We start from the raw sequence: 13,285 nt of genomic DNA, 5'->3' as shown, positions 1-13,285 counted from the left end.
TGTGAAGACGCGCGCTTGCTTCTAAACACTTTCTTCTAAAGTGTGTACAGCTGGTTGGAGGCGTGGCGCGGCGCGTTAATTAGGTTCGAGGTTATTTTCACTTTCTTTTTTTTTTAATGTGCACGCGCGCTGCAAGCGCGACACGCTCCGTCGTGTTTCCTTCAGCCGGGGCCCTCGGCGGGTAAAGTCCGCGCTAAATAAAAATGCATTAAATAAATAAATCTCTCGACCTGTCCCGTGGAAGTTCGTGAAATACTTTCGCGTATATTACACGTGTACTTGCCACTGTATATCCTGTGTGAATAAATTAAAAATCTTTACTCTTATGCTGTTACGCTCTACTCGTTGCAACTTTGCCTAACCTACAATTGTAACGTTTACGTTCTACATGCGCCATCACTCCTAGCAGATTACGGCCTCATGCTTTTGGGTCACGTCTCCCCCGGCCTCAGTTGCTGAGTCTATTATTGCTGTGATGTGCCGGTAGTTGCGATTATGCTTCTATGGGTCAAACCTTAAACCCTCTTTCCTTTGGGGGTTCATTTACCTGTGTTCTGCTCTGTGTTCCCGTGTTTGCTGCCTCAACTGCTCCGTTCTGTTTCTGGTGCCGGCGGGGCAGCTCCAGCGATCCGGGACTCGGAGCGGGAAGGAGCGCCTGCCTGCCGCTTTCCTCCGTTTTGTTTTTTGTCAAGGAGAGGTGGTGGACATACTTTACTTCCTCCCAGTCTCGTGCACACGCACGCACACCCTTGTTTTTTTCTTGTAGCTGGGCACGTACATAAAGTTATGTCACATCACTTTCACACGCAAGGCCTTGGAAGGTGGGGGCAATAATGTGTTCGCTTTCAGGGAGCCTTTTTTCAGACATATTATACCCTTCTAGGAGTGAGTTATTCTTGTATGACAAGCACAAGGCGTTTTAGGCAAATGGATCATGGATGTCATGAGATATTATGTCTGGACTCAAGGACATGCACCTTTCATCCATGATTCCGTGCCCTAACTGCATGCTAGTATTGGACAATATTGCAGCGAGCACAAGCAATCAGAAAGCTTTCTTGTCGAATAATGCGAGAATGCTTACTTCTTTCGCACCATTTTCCAGTTTCAACAGAGGGATAGCTTTTAGTAAATAACCACATGCATTTGAAGTGTGGTGTCTCCTGATATATTTCGAACAAGAACTATGCCCAAAATGGTAACTTTTCGATCGTACTGTTGCGTGCTTATCTAGGTTCCTGATCGATACTGTGACCTTATGCCCCTATTCGGCTATAAATCCATTTATTCCCTATATTGGCATAACCGTTCAAGTGCGATTTTCTGAAAAGTCATCTCTGGCCTCACACGAACAGAGCCACATTCCAGCATGACTCTCTGCTACTTCCTTTGCGACCAATTAGTGCAATGACAGAGCAGCAGTCACTATCTGATATTCCTAGATAACACTCCGAGTTCTTCAACAAGATAAAAACTTAGCAAACCTGGAAATCCCCGCTTGCTATGTTTTGATTAGTAATGGAACTCTAATGAGTAACTGATAACTGTCACTTCCTAGTGACATCTTTAATTGACGTCTTATGTCCAGCAAACTTGCGTCAAACCCGGCACCTGTCAGGTATAAATATTACCAACGTTGCCTTAAGCAATGTGAGAGATACGAGCTGTGAGTTCATTGCCTGTTGCTGATGCCAGCTGCCTGCATGACCCTGTGTTGGTAACTCTAGCACTCTGTCGCTGCAGCCTGCTATCCTGTGGTGGTGAAGCTGCTGATTACCATTATCGCCGCTACAGCGCGACCTATGGTGCAGTACGCTTGAGGAGCCGAGCAGCCGTCCTCTGCGAAGACATCCAGCCGATTCCAGCTGCCCGCGGACGCTGTCACCCCTCCTTCCTCGACGCGCTGAGAGAAGCCGCTGCCTTTCTCGTGCAGAGAAATCCAGTCCCGGCGCTTCCGGTTTACCCTCGCGGGTGACTGGGATATCGAGAGAGACCCCTGAAGGAGATACCAATCCTCCATCATTCTATTCAGAGGTATGGTGTTGACTAAACCCTTAGACGAGAATTCTTGAAACAAACCTTGGCAAAACCAACTTAACTTAAAGCTACTTACTTACTCCCCTTCCACGTGTTAGGCTTAGGTCAGGCACACTGGGGTAGGCTTAGTTAGAAGCACCAGTTGAGTATGTTAGCCTAATGTATATATGACTGTATATATGTTTTATTACTTTTAAACCATTGTATGGCTAAGAAACCATATCAATGCTTTTACAGTTCTATTTCGCAATACTTATCTTACTGTACGTACTTTTTATAATAACAGTTATTGCAATTGTGGCAATACATTTCTCTTGTACGAGAAGAAAGACTGTTCAATAAATGTTAACCCTTTATTGACAAACGCCCGTCTCTCTATTCTCTACATACTGTGAAAGTAAACTGCACTAGACTGACTGAGTGAAATCTATGTCTATTGTTTCACACGACCCTAGAGATCGACTCTTGATCTGAGGAGCAAAGTTGTCATGTTGCACGGTTGTTGGAAAACTGAATCCCTTCTTGTCTGTGCCAAGGAAGCTGATCACTTCCTATGCAGAGAAGAAAGTTTCCAGTGACCTCTGAGCTAGTTGGTAACACAACCCAATTAAGTTTAGCATAGTCAGTGGAGGCCTGGAATATAAGCAGTTCCACGTCGATACTACTGTTTATGTTATTCCAATGCGCAGGGCCTAGTGGGAAACTAGGAACTACACTACATGGCGCCCAACCGTTTGGTAAGGCGATAAACTAACGCAAGACTTGTAGAGTAACTCAGTCGTGCATATTTCACACCCCTTTCTCCCGTAAATACTCCAATAGACGTCTGGAGTGGGTGAAAGGTTAAAATCCGCCCGACCTTAGTAGGAAGAGATTCCTATGTAAAGCTCTGGTTTATTCAACGTTGAAGGATACAGTGTTCCAAAATATTGTGCATCTAATCTTTGTCTCCTTGGAGACCTACTCTGCAAAACCTGCATTTATACAATGTCAGTAGAAAACAACGGCACCACTGGGGCCACAGCAGATGCGACTCAGCAAGGTCCCGAATACACAGACCCGGGTGCTATTATCATCCCGGTCCAGTTAAGAAGATCTATAACTTTAAAACTTATAGAAAACGGACTGACACCTCAAGGTGGTACAGTAATTTTCGTGATAGAGGCTCACGAGTATCGGCAGACAGAGGTATTCTATTCATGGATAAACTTTCCAGCGGTAAACGCTATAACACAAGAGTTTCACTATTACAAAATAGAGGAACCTCCGGAAGAGTACGCTCCTTTCGAGGAGATTGAAATTCCTCTTAAATTTCAAGAGCACCTGCTCTGGTTTAATGGCGCCCTAAAACATAATGATCACATAACTAGGCTCGGTCCACTAGGTAGACCAGGAGCCACGTGGCCTGTTCTATCCAGCTACACACCACATCCTGACATTGCAAAAATGTCTAAAGAAGAACTCTTAGTTAACATAGGAGAATTAACAAAAGCATATAGAGAGTTAGTAAAATTATTTAAAAATAATTCAAACACTCCTAAAAAGAGCTGGGATGGAAATAAACAATCCACTCCCAAGGAAAAAGTTTTCCAGTCCAGAGGAAGGTCTCCTCGACGGAGGGAAAGAACTCTGACTCGAGAACGCCAGTCTCCCCAACGGGAGCCCTCTGAGAAAAGATATAACCTTAGAAATAGGGATAATATAAAAAAACCTGATAGATATCAAAGTATTGATACACGTCCCTCTCGATCTTTTCCACAGAATTCGGAAAGAAGAGGACGGTCAGACCCAGGAGAGCACACCAAGTCCAAAGACAAGGAACCTGCTCAAAATAAGAAATCTCAATTTCAGAAAAAGAAGGTAGCCAGTATTAGAGTAATCAACCATGCCGAGAATACTGAGGACACAGTTGAAAAACGGGCAGTGGGCATTGACAATGTTGGACAGTGCAGCAGAAATCAGTATAGCGCGCAAGATCTTGATGAGTCATCTGGAGACAGTGGACACGAATGAATACATTCAGGTTGAAACTGCCGACGCCAGACTTAGCGAGCCCCATAAAATATACGAAATAACATTGCGTATAGAGGGTGATAAGACTAGGAAAATTAAGGGTCTGTTTTGGGATAAGCTCTCAAAAGGCTATGATATTCTGTTAGCTGAAAAAGATTGGCCCCCAGAGTTTGTCAGGGAGTGCCCTCGTGGCGAAGAAGTGATTATGCCTGCCTTCTCGAATCACATTCCGATTCATAAAAAATACACATATGCAAGGAAATGGGCAGTGGCCCAGGCACCTGCATTGTATAAAAATCATGTAGGATGGGATGAGGATTCACCGCCTCACAAAATCCAACTAAAAAGTGAACCAACTGCCCAACGGCAGTATCCCATAAAGCAAGAAGCTAAAAAACAGGTCAGGGAGATCTTAGATCAACTTGAGTACCAGGGGGTGATTGAAACATGCACCTCTCAAATGAACAATCCTTTGTTTCCTGTCTCCAAGCCAGACAATTCATATCGTCTAGTTTTGGACTACAGACACCTTAATACATGTTGCAAAACCTTTGCAGTACAAAACTCGCATAGTGCAGCCCTAATGAATAACATAGTTAGGAAAAAATATAAAACGACATTAGACATTTCTAATGGTTTCTTTTGTCAAAACATTGCACCAGAAAGCAGATATTTGACCGCTTTCTCCGCATTTGGGTCACAGAAAAATTTCTGTCGACTCCCACAGGGGTTCAAGAACAGCCCAGGACTATTCTCAGCTAGGGTAACAGAGTTACTACAAATCTATGATGATGAAGCATTATCCTACGTAGATGATATTTATCTCACAGACGACGACTTGGATACTCACTTGAAAAGAGTGAACACCATTATACTTGGGTTCGCAGCAGAGGGTTACAAATTCAACTTTAAAAAGTCCCGAATTGCCCATCTGACAGTACTGTTTTTAGGGTACGAATTATCAAGTGAAGGGAAAAGCCTAGCGGACAACTTCTTAGAGAAGTGCGCTGTACTCCAAGCTCCAAAAACGCTGAAGAATTTACAATCCATACTAGGTTTTCTGAATTTCGGAAGAACTTACATCCTCAATTACGCAGAGAGGGTTAAACCTCTCTACGAACTAATAAAACCTGATTTAAAACAAATCAATTGGACTCAAAAACACACAGAAATTTTGAGATCACTGCAAACAGACATATTAGCAAAAACAAAATTAGATACACGTGACAACACGATCGATCTTGTAATCCGAGTCATCCCAGGAAGATGCGGATTCACGTACCTAACCTCTAATGAGGGAGAAAAGGTACCAATTTCAATTAAATCTCACTTGTACACACAAGCAGAAAAAGCATTCAGTCACACAGTAAGAACTGTGAACGCAGTGCAAATCGCATTAGTAAATGAAAGAGAACTAGCACACGGCAAACGGATTAATATCCTTACAGCAGAATCCGCCTTCGAGGCGCTATTCAGCCCAGTAAACCTGCCTACAGTGTCACTGGATCCGAAATGGATACAGTGCATAGATTCTCTAGGAGCGGAAGACGTGAAATACTATTTTGCTCCGCAATTTGAAGAACTGAATGATTTAGAATATGAAGAAGAATATCCTCTGCCAATCGAAATCCTGCCTCTCCCACAATACGCTTGTATAATCTATACAGATAGCTTTGTACAGCATTTCAACGTAGAGAGAAAATCCTACGATGCAGCATGTGCGATCATTAAAGGTCGTAGGCTGTGCGGTAAATTCAGACCGAAAATAACAAAAACCGAATCAGTAAAGTACTGTTCGGCTCAAAGAACTGAAATCAGATCTTTAAAGATGGCGCTCGAAAATGCAGAACGCGAATTCCCCACACTTATAGTGTGCGATTCTCATTTTTGCGTCAACTCTTACAACAATAAACTGCAGAGTTGGATCGAAAACGACTACAAAGATGACACAGGTGCCACAATAAAGCATAAAAAGCTCTGGAACGAGGTAGCTCTTTTACACAAAGAACTACAAAAGACTCACGTGATTCACGCACAGAGTCTTCAACGTGATGGCGTTCACGTTGCAGGGAATTCATTGGCTAATACAGCCAAAGCGGAAGCAACTAAACCGGCTTCCGTAGCCACAAAAAAGCGTACAGATAAGTACATAGACGGGGAAACCATGCTGGCAGTAAAAACGACCGTAAAAGGCGACTGTGCAGCACTACCCGTAAACTATCCACTCAATTATGCATACATAATCGATGCAAACTCCGTTCCTTTTGCTCGAATCCCTGGAGTGGGGGACAGAGTAATTCCAAACAGGAGCAGGAGGGGCTTCCTCTTACTGGAAGCACACATGGGGTTGGGTCTGAGACACCAAACAATCAAAGCCTCTCTCAAAGAATTACACTCAGAGTACTGGTGGCCAGGAATGAGTATAGATATTCAATGTTTTGCTCAAAATTGTGAAAACTGCAACAGAGATCGCAGTAATGAACAGGCCAGTGTAGTTTCAGGATCCCTTCTAGACAGCATAAGGCGGTCTATCTGCGCAATCAAAGAAGAGAAGCGCGTCCCAGTGTACACAGTTAAGACGAAAAGCACTTAAAAAATGAGGCCTCCAGCGCTCGGCTGACGCTAGAACGGTTATAAAAGATTTGCGAGTCAATATCGGCACATACGCAATTACCACGTTCCATTCTGATCAGGGTCCTGCTTTCAGCTCTCGAGCCTATAAGGAGGCCATGGCCAGCATGGGAATTGGGTTGCGGTATTCTTGTCCGTCATACCCCGGAAGGGAATAGTGTGATAGAAAGAAAAAACCGGGGCATAAAGCAATCTATAACAGCGAAGGTATTAGGCTCAGGCGCTGGGTGGGTCAAACATTTAATAAGTGTCCAGACTAGTCTTAACAACATGCCAAGAAATTCTCTAAAAGGTTTCAGCCCATACGAACTATTGTTCGGAATTAGAATGAACGTTCAGGACCTCGATAGTCAGATGTCAGTGGTACAAAAGAAAAAACGCAGTTTAATGTAAAAGACCGTTTGGCTGTTTTACAGGAACTGAATGAAACAAGAAAATCATTAAGCAACATAAAGTTAAAGCAACAGCCAAGTACCACTGACGAGGCACCACCCGCAACAGCCCCAGCAAGGCCTGTCTGGATTCCAAAGATTGGGGATCTAGTCAGAGAAAAGATCGCGGTGAAGAAGGAATTTGGGCCTTCTTACAGAAAAGCAGTACCTGTCTTAGCAGTCACCGGAACAAGATCAGTTGTGCTACCGCCCCTTGCTGGTAAAAAGGAGAACAGAGTCGTGTCCATCGATCTGGTAAAACCACAAGCATGTGGCCTATAATCAACAGTAGGCCCAGTGGACTCCCAAGAAACAACAGAATACCCAAACTTGCAACAATCCAAGAGGTTCAAACTGAAAGACTAATCACATTCGATCAGCCTGCAGTGCACAATGAAGGACTATGCAATACAGCCATGGAACTCGTGCCTCTTGAAACACAGATTGAAACAGTTCGTCAAGAAACAACACCAGTCTACACTAATGTGGCATCAGAATGTGCTACCGAGAGACAGATTGAAAGAACAATCCCATCAATTGACAGAACTGCCTCTGGTTATTTCATCAACTTCGACAACTTCTCTGAAGATTTAAATGACCCCGAAGTGATGCCAGAAACAAAAAAGTCTTTTAAAGAAAAAGCAACGGAACACTTTCATCGACTGAAGGAAATCTACCTTATTTCCCCTTGGCTAGAGTTCTGGTTTGGTCTAGGTGTATTTTTCCTCCTGCTTTGGCTCATCATGGTACTGTGTTTGGGAAAATTCATTGAAGGAAAATATATTACAATGGACACAGCAAGTCAGAACATCAACCTAGTCCTGAAACCACACAGATCATCCCACGTGAAGAAAAGAGAACTGTCAACAGTAAATGTCACAGCAATTCCAATACCTGGTGGGGTAGTATGGGAGAAAACAGACTATGAGATCTATGGTCCGGTCGAAATCCTGAAGTATCCTCATCAACTAAAGGTTTCCTTAAGTGACTTTGTGACACCAAGTACATTCTCTGATGATTGGGACTTTAACAGTATTAATGACATGATGTCTGATTTAGTAATGTCAGCTAGATTCACAGATCATGATTATTTACAAGGTTCATCTAGTTATGAGCAGTTATTCTGTTACACCCACTATGGGGATCATTACTTGCATAAATCTGCACAGCCTAGAAATGTTTTTATGTATAATCAATGGGAACATTGTGCTACACCACCTAAAAGCAGTTCTAAAGCATTTTTTGAGAAATTCAAATACTTCTCAGGGTTTAACACCAGTGATGCAGAAACGTTTTATTATAAACTGTTAGACAAAACAGGAATGAAAACAATGCTGACAAATTCAAATTGATATATTCAGAAGCATTTTATGACAAAATGATGACATTTGGTTTTGATTATTGGAAAAATAATATTGAAACGAAAACAATTTGGGGTACAAAAGATTGGCAGGTGCAAGGCATTGAAGCACTATTTAGAACCTGCATGATACCTGAACAAATGTTATTTTTAAATGACACAATACACCAAACATCTTGTCTTGGCCTAGCTAAGAACAAAGAACTTAAAACACCGTCTATACCAAAGCCAATACCTGAAAATGCAACCGCTGATATTGAATTAGACGTGTCACAAATTTTACATTTCAACAGAACACATCCTGATTGGAAAAAGTGGTTAATCTGGCCTACAGACACAAATAGCTGTCAAGATAGGTTCCTGAATAAAACACAGGGTTTAAAAATGACCAGGTTAGACTCAAGATACTCCCAGAGACAACATCCAGGGATTATAACAACATACAGTGTAGGGAAACTCTGCCTAGAATGGCTAACTACGTCCACACTGGCTGAAATTAAGCAACACTTGTCTTTATTAAAAGATGGTGCTGATTTGCGCGATTTCATTCTTGGACCACGCAAACAGCGTCAAAAGCGTTTCATAGCGACCAGCATCTATGCTGCTTACAACGAGGCTTGGAAAGTAAAGCAAATTGAAACTGCTGAAAAGATACGAGAAATTGATCGTATTAATTTGGAGAAATCACTTTCTGTGGTAGACAATGGGTTAATGACTCTGTCTTCCAGAATATATTCTTTGGACAATATTGTATCCTCTGCCTTTGATGTGATAGACAGAGATTTGCTAATGTTACAACATGGCCAGTCTCAATTACGCTCTATTATAGAATTAGGCTGGACGCTGCAAAATCTTCGTTCAGGCTATGTGCCTTGGCGTTTAATCAAAACAACGTCATTATTTTCCAGTTTTAACCTTACTGATAAACAGATCAGTTTGGCACAGAAAGGAGCAGACTATACAATCCTGAGCATCGAAAAACTCGAGAGATTACCATTGACAATGTCAGAGAGTCCTGTGATTGAATGGATAATACACGGAATTATCACAATTCCGATAACAACTTTCCGATTTCATAAATGCCTTGAATACATACCTGCTGGCCAATATGAACAATTGGGTAAAGGATATGTAAAATCCGAATGGAAATTACCATACACTCATTCTTGCTATAGTGACAGCGACAAAAATGTATTTCTTAGTGGTGACAACTGTAAACACTCACTAAGCGGTATACTTTTGTGTCAGGGTATTAATTTACACGGAGCATGTGATGGAAATTCAAACAACCTTTCATGCCACCAGCTAGTCACACCTGCAACTCAGATAGAGCCCTTCTTTATGCAACTCGCAAACGGGAGTTACATTCTTAGAACGGATCACAGGTGTTGTGGCCTCGCGCCAAGGAAAAGTTATCTAGTACAAGTAACGTCCATGGTCAAATGTTGTATGCAAGCATTGTTCCCGAGCGGGCCTCCAGACATAGTGACTCCCCTCTGGCCTCGTCTGAATCTCTATTCTATACGAATTGATACATTAAGCAAAATGAAATCTGTGCTTTTACAGACAACAGTGCCTATAACGTCATCTAAAGAGACGTATAATCTTCTAGTCGCAAGGACGGCTACTGAAGTTCATGACCTTTTATCAACAAATTGCCCCGTGCATTTCGTAGAAATGTTCAGCCAACTCCTTAACATGTCTAGTGCAACAAGCATCCCAGGCATATTTAAGACAGTCTTTACGGGACTGCTAACACCCTTCCAGGCAATTTTGGGAATCTTTCCTAATTTTGTGCACTCCATCTTTGGCGGCATACCACTATTTTTGGGACTCATCGCAGGGATTCTATTTTTGATCCTCCTGCTACGATATGGCAAGCCTCGGCTCAGACATAGCTCCCATGGGAATGGAAGAGACAATCCTAGCAATGCGCTACAGGGACAGGATAACTAACGTCCTCGGATTGGCCAGGCTGAGAGATCTAAACATGACCTGGTTCCTTTCATTCAGACCGATATGGCAAAATTGCATTTTACCTGTGCTACGGTGTATGCTTTGCGGCGATGAATGCGTGTTGGACATCTGTCTTTCACTTCCATCAGCAGTACCAATGGACGTCGATACTTTGCTCAGTCCAATAACGGCTCACGCATTGTGTTGTCCCCAGCGGCTACCAATCCTGATGACGGCATTCGTGGAGACTCCTGTACTACAGCCAAGTGGTAACAGTGGAGCGAGTGACAAAAGCAACATCATCCAGGTACAACGTTCTGTGAGCATTGCTGGTCCTGCCTTCGATGACAGCAATCATTCTCACACCTGCCAAGTTACAGCGCTATCTAATTTGGTTGAACTATCACCTGATTTTGTAGACCAATTCTTTGCGAGCCTGTCTGATACGATGTTCTCACCCATAGAGAAACAATAACTTTTGAGAAGCTTTCCGACACACAGCGTTCCCATGAACTCTGAATTCGGCCTTCAGTTTTGATCAACAAAAACTGCCAGGAGCTTTGGAAATATATTTTCTTTGAATTGGACAATTTTTCTAATATTGACCCTTTTTGGCACAAACAATTCTTTGCTTAACGTAAAAACTATTCTTAGAGAACAGAAGCTTCACACTTCTATTTCTAAACACATCTAGAGACATAACAACATAACACCAGCCTCTAGCACACATGTTATTACTATGCATTTTTATGTGATGATTTATCTCGCATTTCTTCTGTCAGAGATACTTCATGTGTAATTCCTTTTGCATAATCGTTCATTGATTTCATATGCAATAGTTTTTGAATGATTCTATGCTTTAAAAAACGTACAGTACCTAAAATTCCATGTATTACAAGTACGCCTATTTCGAATGCATTTATGTATTTTGGGGTGGGCAATGTTACACATGCATCTTATTGCTTAGTTTTAGTAATTTTGATGGACATGAAAACGTGGAGTGGGTGTTGCGTGCTTATCTAGGTTCCTGATCGATACTGTGACCTTATGCCCCTATTCGGCTATAAATCCATTTATTCCCTATATTGGCATAACCGTTCAAGTGCGATTTTCTGAAAAGTCATCTCTGGCCTCACACGAACAGAGCCACATTCCAGCATGACTCTCTGCTACTTCCTTTGCGACCAATTAGTGCAATGACAGAGCAGCAGTCACTATCTGATATTCCTAGATAACACTCCGAGTTCTTCAACAAGATAAAAACTTAGCAAACCTGGAAATCCCCGCTTGCTATGTTTTGATTAGTAATGGAACTCTAATGAGCAACTGATAACTGTCACTTCCTAGTGACATCTTTAATTGACATCTTATGTCCAGCAAACTTGCGTCAAACCCGGCACCTGTCAGGTATAAATATTACCAACGTTGCCTTAAGCAATGTGAGAGATACGAGCTGTGAGTTCATTGCCTGTTGCTGATGCCAGCTGCCTGCATGACCCTGTGTTGGTAACTCTAGCACTCTGTCGCTGCAGCCTGCTATCCTGTGGTGGTGAAGCTGCTGATTACCATTATCGCCGCTACAGCGCGACCTATGGTGCAGTACGCTTGAGGAGCCGAGCAGCCGTCCTCTGCGAAGACATCCAGCCGATTCCAGCTGCCCGCGGACGCTGTCACCCCTCCTTCCTCGACGCGCTGAGAGAAGCCGCTGCCTTTCTCGTGCAGAGAAATCCAGTCCCGGCGCTTCCGGTTTACCCTCGCGGGTGACTGGGATATCGAGAGAGACCCCTGAAGGAGATACCAATCCTCCATCATTCTATTCAGAGGTATGGTGTTGACTAAACCCTTAGACGAGAATTCTTGAAACAAACCTTGGCAAAACCAACTTAACTTAAAGCTACTTACTTACTCCCCTTCCACGTGTTAGGCTTAGGTCAGGCACACTGGGGTAGGCTTAGTTAGAAGCACCAGTTGAGTATGTTAGCCTAATGTATATATGACTGTATATATGTTTTATTACTTTTAAACCATTGTATGGCTAAGAAACCATATCAATGCTTTTACAGTTCTATTTCGCAATACTTATCTTACTGTACGTACTTTTTATAATAACAGTTATTGCAATTGTGGCAATACATTTCTCTTGTACGAGAAGAAAGACTGTTCAATAAATGTTAACCCTTTATTGACAAACGCCCGTCTCTCTATTCTCTACATACTGTGAAAGTAAACTGCACTAGACTGACTGAGTGAAATCTATGTCTATTGTTTCACACGACCCTAGAGATCGACTCTTGATCTGAGGAGCAAAGTTGTCATGTTGCACGGTTGTTGGAAAACGGAATCCCTTCTTGTCTGTGCCAAGGAAGCTGATCACTTCCTATGCAGAGAAGAAAGTTTCCAGTGACCTCTGAGCTAGTTGGTAACACAACCCAATTAAGTTTAGCATAGTCAGTGGAGGCCTGGAATATAAGCAGTTCCACGTCGATACTACTGTTTATGTTATTCCAATGCGCAGGGCCTAGTGGGAAACTAGGAACTACACTACAATACTAAATAAAATAATATAAATTGATGACGTGAGGTAAAGAAGTTGTCATAAATAAACACTTATTGCAACCACATAACCAGTGCAAGACTCTTTTCAAATGTGAGACTGCGCGCAGTGGGAGAAGAGGTGCTTTAGTACTAAGGGATGGTTCGGTAACTGTAAATACATTACGATTTAGACCAAACCCTGTAGGAGGCAGTTTTTTAGAACTTGGAGGGGCTTGTTTAGTACGGTTTTCAAACTTGGAGCGCCGCACTGTGGTTTACAGTAGAAGATGCATTAACAAAGAGTTATCAATAAAGTTATTCT

General features: G+C 42.5%; 1 protein-coding gene across 1 annotated transcript in view; it reads right to left on the bottom strand.

The window, feature by feature from the left end:
- WDFY2 (WD repeat and FYVE domain containing 2) overlaps window positions 1-13,285 on the bottom strand; it is a 538,880-nt gene that overhangs the window by 449,393 nt on the left and 76,202 nt on the right. The window lies entirely within an intron of this gene.

This window comes from Lissotriton vulgaris, chromosome 8 (assembly GCF_964263255.1).
Source record: "Lissotriton vulgaris chromosome 8, aLisVul1.2, whole genome shotgun sequence".
Classification (NCBI taxonomy): domain Eukaryota; kingdom Metazoa; phylum Chordata; class Amphibia; order Caudata; family Salamandridae; genus Lissotriton; species Lissotriton vulgaris.
This window is presented reverse-complemented; position numbering and strand designations above follow the sequence as displayed.